The 13,131-nt window shown below is 35.7% G+C and overlaps 1 protein-coding gene across 3 annotated transcripts in view; it reads left to right on the forward strand.

Moving 5' to 3' along the window:
* LOC145296082 (monocarboxylate transporter 6-like) overlaps positions 1-13,131 on the forward strand; it is a 240,520-nt gene that overhangs the window by 111,762 nt on the left and 115,627 nt on the right. The window contains exon 1 of one of the 3 annotated variants that reach the window (XM_080142220.1): positions 7,001-7,431. The exons of the other annotated variants lie outside the window; for them this stretch is intronic. The gene's annotated coding sequence lies outside the window, so the exon portion shown is untranslated. Of the gene's footprint in view, positions 1-7,000; positions 7,432-13,131 lie in introns of those variants that run through there. 3 annotated transcript variants of the gene reach the window in all.

Raw genomic sequence — 13,131 nt, forward strand, 5'->3', positions numbered from 1 at the left:
GGGATGTCCTGTTCTCTTTCCTGCAACCTCTTTTTCACAGAATAGATGTTGCGAGTTTGTCTCTGCTTTATCGTTATTTTCATGGCAAGTGCTCGACTGAGCTCTACTCTATGGTTCCCCCCTCGCCAAACTTTCACAAGAAACACCCGTCTAGCAGAAAACACTATCAATAATTCCCCCCACCCACTCTTTATCTGTGCCTAAACCTAAACGTAGATTTCATGAACAAAGCTTCTTTCTTAGAACTGTACACCTATGGAATTTTTCCGTTTTCCTGCTTTCCAGCTGACTACAATATGGTTGTCTTCAAGTCTAACGTAAACAAGTTTTTGATGAGCCATTCCATATAAGTTAACAAATTTACCGAATTTCCATTACTAACAATTACTATATTGCCCAATTTCTGCTGTACACTATTTAACCCTTATCCTCGAGTGGCCTCTTGGCCTTGATAAGTGGTGATGAAAAAAAATGGTAGGTAATTATCCCATGTGTAATTTTTACATAATTCATTCTAATAAAAGTCCAGAATGTTTACAAGAAAATATTTATGTTTTCGTCATTAATCTGTCATTCTGTTATTCTATTTCGTTGTTCTATCATTCGGTCATTCCATTATTTCTTTAATCTGTTATTCCGTTAATCTTGTATTGATTTAGTTGGCCCTTCCGTTAATCCATTTTGACATTATTTATTAAGTTCCTCGTACAATTAATACGTTATTTCGAAAGCCTCTCATTCCGTTAGTCCGTATGACACAAAGACATCAATGGAGAAAAAAAGGAAACAAAAAAGAAAGCAATTGTATACGACAGAAAGAAAGGAAGGGCGAAGGGAAGGAAAAGAAAAAAGGTTCAAAGAGAGAAAGAAAGAAATCATAAAGAAAACAAAAGTAGAAGAAAGACGTGGAAACAAATGAAAGAAAAAAAGAAGTGAGGAAAAAGGATGATTGGAGAAAAAGAAAAAGTTGGTTGTTTTTGTTTTACGGTTTTTCAGGTTATTTAATGCCGAATCCAAAGATTTTAAAGAAAATTTTTTAATAGAATATTTGTTGTTTTTAAGTCGGTTTCTATTTAACCCATAGTTGGGACCCTAACAGTACTACCACTCCGGGTCAGAGTGAACCTGGGAGCAATGGCAATTAAAGGGTAGCTCTACACTCCCCAAAGCCCGCAAGCTTGGGCCTCACCACTGGATATAGTTTAAGGTCATATCCAGGACCAAAAGAAAAAGTAAAGAAAGAAAGCAATGTAAATAGGAAGAACGAAAGAAAGAATAAAAGAGGGATTAAAATAAAGAAAAAAAGAGAAAAAAGAGAAGAAATAAATAAAGAAAAAAAGAACAGAAGAAATAAAGGAAGAAAGAAAGCAATGGAAAAATAACATAAGAAGGAAGGAAAATAGAAAGTAAGGAGGAAAGAAAAAAAAAGAAAGAAAAATGAAAGAAAACGTAAAGAAAGAAAGCAATGTAAATAGGAAGAACGAAAGAAAGAATAAAAGAGGGATTAAAATAAAGAAAAAAAGAAAAAAGGGAAGAAAATAAATAAAGAAAAAAGAACAGAAGAAATAAAGGAAGAAAGAAAGCAATGGAAAAATAACATAAGAAGGAAGGAAAATAGAAAGTAAGGAGGAAAGAAAAAAAAAAGAAAGAAAAATGAAAGAATACGTAAAGAAAGAAATCAATGGAAATAAACCAAGGATGAGGGCTCTGCCTCCACGAGGGAAAAATTTACTTTCACCATGACTAATGTTTGTGTAAAATTAAAAAAAAAAAAAATCCAAGCCGTGGTTATTGAGAAAAATGCAGACAAAAGAACCGACGAACGATTTGGGGGCAGTTTTACCCCTATAATGTCCCCCCAGAGAGGCAACCAGGGTTATTCTGGAAAATTCGTTGACGAAAAAATTTACTTTCACCATGGCTAATGTTTGTGCAAAATTAAAAAAAAAAAATCAAAAAATGCTTATTGTGAAAAGTGCGAACAAACGCACAGAAGAACGGGAGTTAATTACTAAGTCCAACCCCCTCTTTTATCGCAGGACCAACAGAAAGAAAAGAAAAAGAAGATATAAAAAAAAACGAAAAAAAAAAAACAAAAGTGAAGAAAAGATAGAAGAAATAAAATGGTTAGCTGAGAGATGAGACGTTTATCGTGTAATTTATGTTGCAGCTCATTAATGCAATTAGAATCAAGGTTTGTCATTGTGAATTTCTTTGGAGCTAAGAAAAGAATGGCAGTTACAGAGGGAGAGAGAAAGCGAGAGAGTGTGGAGAAGAATTATATAAGGAAACATTAAAAAGAGGAAAAAGGGTGTTAGGAGACAAAAAATGTTCAAAATAATAAAAGATTAAGATAAAGAGGGGATAAAAAAAGAAGGGAGGAGGAAGATATTTGGTTAGTAGAAAAATTAAGAAAAGTTTGTATGTATGTATATATATATATATATATATATATATATATATATATATATTAACGCTATCAAACGGGAGGTGTGATGGGAAAGGGGGTTGCTGTTCCCCGTGTTTAAGCCGTCATTAGTAGGGAGGTGGAGGTGATTCTTTTAGCTTAGTGGTTATTTATTGCCCTTGATTAAAAATTTCACATATTCCTTAGGTTATTTTCTGGTTGTATATCTTTTCTTAATTTCCTTTTGACCAGTGTATTCTTATTGATTAATTCATTTATTTATTTATTTATTTATTTATTTATTTATATATCTCTAGTTTTATTTTTAGCTCTCGTTCTTTATTTTTATTCGTTCATTTATTTTTAGTTTTCTAGTTTTCAGATTAGGGGTAAGGGGGAAGTGCCGTTTAAAGCGGTTCATGCAGTTAAGCTGTTGATAGTTGGGAGGTGTTAGAATTCTATTTGTCTACCAGTGACTTTTCTTGCTTGGATCTTAAGTACTTTTATATTCCTATAGTCGCTACTATCCATATGCTGGGTTGTATTTATTGTTGTCCCTTCTTTACTGTTGGCAACTTCCTATTGATAAGTGTTTTATTTTTATTTTTCGTTTTTTATTTATTTATTTTCATTTATTTTATATATATTAAGTTATTTTTATTTATTCTTTGCTATTTTTTATTCTTTCTTTGTTTTTAGTTTTTCAGGTTCCTTATTTATTTTTCTTATTTGTTTTTTATATACAAATTATATGTCCTTATGGTTGGATTAGTAGTTATTTTAAGCGTATATAAGAATTAAATAATCGTGGTGTATTGGTAGTTATATTATTCCCATATACAGTGATGTTTGGGGTAATTATCGTGGCAAAGGTATTTATATGTATATATATATACTACTTTTCGATGGTTATCATTTTTTATTTTTATTCGAGTAATTAATTCTTTCTCTTATACTATAATATGTATATATTTGATAGGTGTATATATTTAGTTCTAGGGATTGGATCTTTAGACTATCGACATATAAATAAGTGCATAAATAGCATATATTGATTCATCTTTGTAGAGTGTTTAGTTCATTTAGTTTCCTAGTTAGAGTTTTAAGTTATCATTTGGGGTTAATTGTGTGGTTGGTTTTCTAATGTAGCGTTCTTTTTAGATATAATAATAATAATAATAATAATAATAATAATAATAATAATAATAATAATAATAATAATAATCATTTGGGGTTAATTGTGTGGTTAGGTTTTGTAATGTACCGTTGTTCCTTATGATTCAAATGAGAGAGAGAGACAGACAGACAGACAAATAGGCAGACAGACAGACAGACAGACATGTAAACAGGGATAGGGAGTATTTACGTAGATACATATCAATATTTCAATTAAGGGCGTGCACGACCCATAGACTATTTTAGTTAAACGTTTTCGGTTGCTTAATTATTAAGTATGTAAAGTGCCCACCTTAATATAATTGTTGGCAAAATGTGTTGCCACTCGGTTAGTTTGGTATAAGCGGCGGACGTATGAGGTGGAGCCGGAGGGTAGCCAGGGGGATGGTTCTTACCTTAAAATTAGCTAAGTTGCTTTATGTTAGCGTCTTCTTCCATGATTAGGTGAGTGTCGCTATTAATTAGGGATGTGTTAGTTTATAGTGAGTATAACTAATTAGGGATGTGTTAGTTTATAGTGAGTATAATTAATTAGGGATGTGTTAGTTTATGGTGAGTATAATTAATTAGAGATGTGTTAGTTTATAGTGAGTATAATTAATTAGAGATGTGTTAGTTTATAGTGAGTATAATTAATTAGGCATGTGTTAGTTTATAGTGAGTATTAATTAGTGGTGTATTGGAACCAGTTTGTATCTAATTTCCTTAGTTCATTTATTAGTTAATTAAAATATTGTGAGTGAAGGGCTATGAGTTTACGGTTTCTACTATGGGAGATTACTATTATTTTTTTACAGTCTATTTAAAGTATAGCTACCGTCTTTTTCTGCGCATGCGTTAATTAAAAGTTATAGGTTAGACAACGTTATTTTTTGCAGTTTCTGCGTGTACGTATAGGTTTAGGTCGTACACTAACGGATAAAGCTGGAGAGCTATATGTTTTGGCTTCGATTCTAGCTGATGGCACACAAGCAATTTTTTTTTTACTTTTGAAATCATTACTATATATTAGGTACAATATAATAATCAATCAACAATTGGCTGTACAAAATCTGCATGAATTAAAATACAATTTTTAAACCTATTTTACGACCGGGCAACGCCGTGCGGCCTGCTAGTATAAATAAAGAGAGAGAATGTGTGTGTGTTTTATGCGATGCATGCTTAAGCAAAAGGACATAGAGAGAGAGAGAGAGAGAGAGAGAGAGAGAAAGAGAGAGAGAGAGAGAGAGAGAGTGACTAGGGAGCTGTTAGTCTAAAGAATTAAAGAAAGGAACATTTGAATGTAAAGAGACGATGGGGAGTTACAAAAGTGAATGAAAGATGACAGTTTGCGAAATTCGGTATTTTTCTTATGATTCAAATGAGAGATAGATAGATAGATAGAGAGAGAGAGAAAGAGAGAGAGAGAGAGAGAGAGAGAGAGAGAGAGAGAGAGAGAAAACAGTGGCTTCATGTCTTGTCTTGAGCGGTTTCCATAAAAAAGTTATCGTCACAACGTTTCGGCTGATACAATCTCTGACTTTCTACATGTCGAATTTTGGAACCGGAAGTCTCATAACTCTTGCTTCCATCAGGTCATCCTTTAGTCCTCATATTCCATGAGCGATGTTTCCGACAAAAGGGGAAGAATTGCTGTTTTAAGGTCAAAATGTATTCAAATAACATTTATAATGATTTTTTTTTTAATCTTGAAGTAGTATTTTTAGCTCCTTATATCAAATGTCTTGTCTGGAGCGAATTCTATGATAAAAATCTAAGTAAATAAAGTAAACTTGTCAACTATAGTCGAGGGAAACCTGAAGGCTCCCTTTTCTTTGCCAGGATTACTCCCCTTATCTTTGATCCTTACCTTCTTATGCTGGATTTTTTTTAGCAAAGGTGTATCAAGTATCATTTCAAAAAAAAAAAAAAAAAAAAGGTGGTATGATTTAGCTGAGGATTGAACCTTAGCCTCCCAGCTCAGTGTCGAACCCTCTAACCAGTCTGTAAAATTATCTAATCTAAGTAGAAAAAAAAAGTGAATTTATATAACCCTACTTGGCATGAATTTCTACTGTTGCCGTTGGTTTCCCTCCGATTATTTCTAGAACCAGGTACTGTCAGGAAGGATCACGTGAAGGTTGCCAACATTGAATGTAAAGAGAGAATGAGGAGTTACCAAAGTGAATGAAAGATGAGGAAAGAAAGAGGATGAACAGTTTTCGAAATTCGGTCATTTTCTTATGATTCAAATGACAGAGAGAGAGAGAGAGAGAGAGAGAGAGAGAGAGACAGACAGACAGACAGACAGACAGACAGACAGGCAGACAGACATGTAAACAAAGATAGACAGAGGTGATTGTAGGGTAGAGATTTGGGAGTAGAAAAAAGTTTTGGAAAAGTACGAATAGAAAGATAAAATGAAAAATTAATTTAAATTGTACGTTTATATTTTTGTGTATTTGCGAGAGACAGAGAGAGGGGGAGAGGAAATGAAAGAGGAGGGGTGAGAGGAGAGGAGAGGAGAGGAGAAGGCAAGAGAAAAGGGTGCAATTAGAGGGATGAAGAATACAGAAAGCTTGAGAGAGAGAGAGAGAGAAAGAGAGAGAGAGAAAGAGGGGATAGAAAATGAAATATTACTGAGTGTGCATCTGAGATTGTTAGATAGAGAGAGAGAGAGAGAGAGAGAGAGAAAGGGGGAGAGAAAGAGAGAAAGAGAGAGAGAAAGAGAGAGAGAAAGAGGGGATAGAAAATGAAATATTACTGAGTGTGCATCTGAGATTGTTAGATAGATAGAGAGAGAGAGAGAGAGAGAGAGAGAGAGAAAGGGGGAGAGAAAGAGAGAAAGAGAGATAGAAAGAGAGAGAGAGAAAGAGGGGATAGAAAATGAAATATTACTGAGTGTGCATCTGAGATTGTTAGATAGATAGAGAGAGAGAGAGAGAGAAAGGGGGAGAGAAAGAGAGAAAGAGAGAGAGAAAGAGAAAGGGGAATAGAGGAATAGAAAGAGTCTGCTCAGAGAAAGCGTTGAAGCAGAGAACATTTGAAAAGATAAAGGATAAAGAGAGAGGAGTGGGAAGAGAGAGAGGGGAAGAGAAAACGAACGAAATGTGTGTGAGAGAGAGAGAGAGAGACGGAGAAAAGAAGAAGGAGGGAGGGGAAGACGAGAGATGAAAAGAAAGAGTTTTATTGAGTGGAAAAATTGAAAAAAAGGAAATGTTCGAATTGAAAGAGAGAGAGGTTAGAAAAGGACAGACAAACAGATAGAGAAAAGAAAGAGAGAGAGAGAGAGAGGGGGGGAGAGATAAGAGATGAAAGATAAGAGAAAAGATAAGAAAAGACACAAAAAGCGGGGAAGGGGAGGGGGTATAAAGTTAAAGAAATTCCGGCAATTTTCTTATGAAAACTTTATGAGATCTATTTTTATTGTCTTCGTTTTAAAATTTGACACTTTTTTTTAAAATTTGTGTGTGTGTGTGTGTGTGTGTGTGTGTGTGTGTGTGTGTGTGTGTGTGTGTGTGTGTGTGTGTGTGTGTGTGTGTTTACGCGGGTAATAAAAGGCCCGAAAAAACGGAATTTCGTTGTATTTTACGAGAGCTCGCGTGACATCTTCTTCAAGTGGGAAACCGAGATTTTTTGTTTTATTTTATTTTTGCGGGTTTCAATTGTTTGATTGGACGAATAAGCGGACGCGACTTTCTATTGTAAACGAAGAGAGAGAGGAAAAAAAAACGCGCTTTTAAATCTAAACCAAACATTGAACAAGAAAGAAAAGGGAAAGTCCTAATTCGCAAGAAAAAAAAAGAAAAGAAAAAATTACAACCCGAGCAAGTGTGTAAATAAGCAGTTTCACTGGAACCAGATAGGTACTTCTTTTTTTAAATTTTGACCACGAAATATTAATCTTTTCTTTTTTATTATCTTCTTAATTTTGTTTAATTATTTCTTTTTCTTTTTTTTTTTTGGACACTTATTTTTTTTTTGTTACTTTTACTGTAAAACATTAATTTTGTGATCCTTTGTTGCAGACCCCCCCAAGCACGCCCCCGCTACACCCCCTTGAAAAAATGCGATTGCTTTATTAACATTATATTACTTAAGCATACACCACAATCACGTTCACACACTGGTTCCCGTTAGGTCACTGAAATTGGTCAGTGCTAAAATGGGTGACCAGTTGAGAATGCTAGGCGCTGTATGTAGGAAGACATAGACGTCTTCCTGCAATAGCTTTAATAACCTAACGTCGTCAGCTCTCCTGACCAGAACATACATGCGATTGAGGACCTCTTGTTCCCGTTAGGTAAACAAAATTAAGCGACGTTATGCCTGGCGAGTACTAAACTAAGTAACCATTTTTTACTGAATTCAATTTTCACCCCAAACAAGGCACAGTGCAACTTTGATGTAGGGGGGGGGGGCTACAATCTGGAATATAAGTTGCAGGGATATTATGAAGGGAGTTGAGCAGCAAGAAGTCGTTTCACATTACACTTGAACTTCTGCATGACAGTACAGTTGGGAAAACAGAATCATCCCGAAAAGGAGTTTCAAAGTCTAGCAGTTCTGAGGAGGAAACTATTGGAGTAGAAGGATTTCTTAGATCTCGGGATCTTTACTGTGAAGAGGTGGGATTTAGCTGCTTGTCGAGTTTGTCGGAGGTATTTACGTCGACTGGGCGCTGAATGTAAGATGATCTTGACACGTCCCCTTAAAAACTGCCAAAACCCAACATCGTGATCTTTCCTGATCGGAATATGCATACAAATGAGAAGCACATGCTCCTTTAAAATAAAAGATGATAAATAAAAGTTTCACAGATATTTATCATATCACCAGTTCGATAAGGAATGAAGATAATAAAAGGAAAAGAATCTCTTTAGTCCACGGCAATTCGGAATTAAATGCTTCTCTTCAGAAGAGGAGAAAAACAAAATATAAAATAAATAAAAGCTGGCTTAAGCTGCCTACTTTGAATATGATATGAAACGAAATTGGAAATTAAAAGACGTTTCAATTATACCAGTCATCATAGGAGCAACTGGGCTTATGAAAAAAAACTTTAAAAAGTACATAGCAAGCATACCCGGTGAACCAAGTGCAAGTGAAATACAAACGATTGCACTGAAAGGGACGGCTAGAATCCTGAAAAGATCTCTTGGTTGGACTCACTAAAATAGGGGTAAATGTCAGACATCTGGTTGGATGTCCCATCCCCTAGAAGAAAAAGTTTAAGAAAAATGAAAAAAAAAAAAAGAGAGAAAAGTTGTATTCGATTTTCCCAAGATGGTACAAAAACAGTCTGAAGCACTTCATACGTTTCTCTGGCATTGTTTCAGATTTAAAACAGAATTTTATAGCACATCGTTCATATAAATTACTCTCAGGTATTAATTGTATTTTTGAAATTCTATCAGCTGTGACAATCAAGCTTTAGTAGGATGTATTCCAATTCCTGTTGTAGCTGTTCATATGAACATGGAATCATAAAATTCTTCAGTCCTCTCATAAAATATATAGCAATAACATGCTGAATTTTATAAGAAACTATGATAATTTTAATTGCTTGTACAAAAGAAAATTCTGGAAACTTATTGAATGTTACTCGTATATGAAACCAGACTTATTGATTTTTTTTTTTACACAGTGATCACCACTTATCAAGGCCCGGAAGCCACTCAGGGATAAGGGTTATTGCAAGTACATTAAGTTAGTGTGGATATTTGATGAAGTGTTTACTTAAGGGGGCGGTTCATTAGGAATTTGTTAACATTGGACTTGAAGACATCCAAGTTGTAGTCAGGTGGGAAGCAGGCAGACGGAACAGAGTTCCACAGGCGTGCAGTTCTGAGAAAGAAGCTTTGTTCATGGAATCCACGTTTTGATCTAGGCACAGATAAAGAGTGGGGGAAATTTTTCACAGCAGATTCGGCTAGACGGGTGTTTTTCGTGAAAGATTGACGAGGGGGGACCAGAGATTGGAGTTCAGACGAGCACCTGCCATGGAAATAACGATAAAACAAGGATAGGCTCGCAACGTCTCTTCTGTGGGAGAGAGGTTGCAGGGTAGAGAAAAGGGCATCCCCCACTAAGCCACGAAGTCTATTTTGTACTCTGTCAAGGCAGGATAGGTTGTTTACATATATTTCTCATTCTATAGAATTCACACGAACTTTTTAAGTACAAAAACCTAACGTCGTCATCTCGCTTGACTGGGATATACGTACGACTGAGAACCGTTTGTTCTCATTAGATCATGAAGTTAAGCAACGCTAATCCTCGCCAGTATTAAATAAGTAATCTTTTGGGAATACCAGGTGCTGTATGCGCTCTTTGCTTGTCTCAGCATTGTTTCCAGTCTTCCTGAACTTCTTCTTGCAACTGGAATCAAGAAGTGCCGACTCAAGAGAGATGTGGCTAGTGATTACGTAACCCTTACTTCACAATTACACGTGGATATACTCTTACATTGGGTATCGGTTGTCCCTCGAGACTGAACGAATGTCATGGTAATACTTACTGAAGAGGATGGAATCTATTTCTGCTTTTTTCTTTGTGCGTCTTTGAAGCCGGTTTTCGGGGGTTCTGGGGGCGACAATCACATTTAAGTTTGTTTTATGATATGAATAAATTATTAGGTGTCCAGAAAGTGGGTGCTCATTTTACGTCAAATTTATATAGGACAGTGATCTCCCACTTTTTGAAAAAGTAATTTCTTCATATCATGCCCCAAATTTGGATGTGATGTTCCTTTTCAGCACCACAGGAGAGATGTTGCGAGCCTTTGTTTTATTGTTACTTCCATGGCAGGTGCTCGTCTGAGCTCCAATCCCTGGTCTCCCCTCGCCAATCTTTCACGAAAAACACCCGTCTAGCTGAAACCACTGTCAAAATTTTTTCCACTCTTTATCTGTGCCAAAACCAAAACTTAGATTCCATGAACAAAGCTTCTTCTTAGAAGTGCACGCATGTGGAACTCTGTTCTGTCTGCCTGTTTCACACCTGACTACAACTTAGATGTCTTCAAGTCCAATGTTAACAAATTCCTAATGAACCGCCCCCTTAAGTAAACATTTCAGCAAATCTCCTCACTAACGTAATGTACTTGCAATAACCCTTATCCCTGAGTGGCTTCCGGGCCTTGATAAGTGGTGATCACTGTGTAAAAAAAAAAAAGAAAAAAAAAGTCCAACATAAACAAATTCCTAAAGAACCGCCCCGTTAAGTAGACACTCAAATCTCTACATTAACGTACTGTACACGCAATAACCCTTATCCCCTAGTGACTTCCGGGCCTTGATAAGTGGTGACCACCTTGTAAAAAAAGAAAAAGTAAATATCTGATCCTACAAGAGTTTCTCGCGTTTTTTTTTGTTTTGTTTTTTACGTAGTCCCTTGCATTGTTGTTGCGATCTGAAGATCTTTTAAGCTGTGCCGGTTTAGCAGTAGACGATAAACAATGCAATGTTGTATCGTATGGTCCTGCTCTCCACATTCGATGGATCAGTTCTGCAGCCCAATCTTGGATCAAGGTAGAACTGTTCAGATCGTGATCCCTTTTATTTTATACTCTTTATTACCTACGAATTCTATCAAACATTTGAGGCAAGCCAAATACATAAATAAATAACGGCGATGCCCATTCATTCATGTCATCTCGTATTTGCATAAAAACAAGCGCTTTCCTCATCTTCTTGTTTCCACGTCATCTCACACAGTTAGCTGTTCACCGTTCCGCGATGCGTTCCACAGTGGAGTTTATTCCGAATTTTTAACGGCGACCTTTATGGGTTTCATTGTTGAACTACCAGATGAAATATTTTCCCTTTTGTAAAAATGTCCCGCCAAAATACATACTCGCGCCATCCCAAAACAGATAAAAATACAGGTCATAACAAAACGGTTTCATTATTTTTTCAAGGCGATGGAATCAATTCATGACATCGAATTTCCCTTACAGTTCAGTATCCATACAAATTCATGTTATTTAAAATTCCACGATGCGTTGATTCTGCATTTTGTATAGATGCCAACAAGATTCAAAGGTTTCACTGAGTGCATCAGAGAGCATCATATATGAAATTGATACCTCGAACCTAGCCCGAATCTCAACACTATCAATAATACTAACTTTAATCCTAACCCTAATCTTAATCGTAGTGTTAATCCTAACTCTTAATGTTAACGCTAATCTTAATCCTTATTCTAACTGTAATCTTAACGCTAATCCTAATCATAACCATACTTCTAATCTAAATCTTAGCATTAATCCTAATCGTAATCCAAACAACAATAATCCAAACCATAATCCTAATCCTAACGCTAATCTTAATCCAAACCATAATCCTAATCCAAATCTTAACGCTAATCCTAATCATAACCATACTTCTAATCTAAATCTTAGCATTAATCCTAATCGTAATCCAAACAACAATAATCCAAACCATAATCCTAATCCTAACGCTAATCTTAATCCTAACCATAATCCTAATCCAAATCTTAACGCTAACCCTAATCCTAACCATAATCCTAACCCTAATCCTAGTTGTAACTCTAATCCTAATCCCAACGCTAATCCTAATTTTAATGCTAATCCAAATCCTAACTCTAACCCGAGTTCTAATCCTAACCTTAACGCTACTCCGAACCCTCATCCTAACCCTAACCCTCATCCAACACATGTCAGTACACGACTCATGATGGTATATCAAATTCGTCCAAGCACACTGTGTTTGACTGACGGAGTTTTATTTATTTTGCAAAGCTAATTTTTCTATTTGTATCCGGTTTCTGCTACAAAAGGCGATTCTTATTTCGGATATGCCCAAGAAAATCTACAAGAGAAACTATCCATTCGTCGGTCTCTCGCACTTTGATATGATTTTGGTTGGTTGGTTCTTTTTGTTTAACGGCATATCAACCCTTTTCAAGTTATTCAATGCCGAATCCAGTTATTTTGAAGAAAATTTTTTAATAGAATATATCTTTTGTTTTCAAGTCAGTTTCTATTTAAACAATATTTGGAACCCTAACAGGTACTATCACTCCGGTTCAGAGTGGACCTGGGAGCAATGACAATTAAAGGGTGGCTCCACACTCCCCAAAGCCCGCAAGCTGGGGCTTCACCATCGGATATAGTTTAAGGCCATATCAAGGATCGCGCTTTGATTTGAAATATATGTTCAAAATAGATCAAAGGCGCGTGCGCGAACTCCGCATGACTAGCGGTGTTTTTTTTTGTTGTTTTTTTTTCCAAAACTCATTTTTCCATTAGTAGTTGGGTTCTTCAACAAAAGAAACCTTTTTGGGGTGTACTTAATATCGAAACACAATACACACTGGGAACGATTTGTTGTATATTTGTTGTATACACTTAGTTGAATACAAGTACTCGTGAATGGCAGAGAAAGGAAACTGCAAGTCTTATTGATTGCCCAACAATATTACGGTGTAAGTGATCCATTAGGATTCGACCTAGGCGATCCCATAGTACTCGACCGTATCCGTTAGGCTAATCGATACTATTAAATAATTTCAGAATCATTTTCCGATAATATTGATGTTAC

Source organism: Euprymna scolopes, chromosome 16 (genome assembly GCF_053919585.1).
Source record: "Euprymna scolopes isolate OS-2025 chromosome 16, ASM5391958v1, whole genome shotgun sequence".
Taxonomy (NCBI): Eukaryota; Metazoa; Mollusca; class Cephalopoda; order Sepiida; family Sepiolidae; genus Euprymna; species Euprymna scolopes.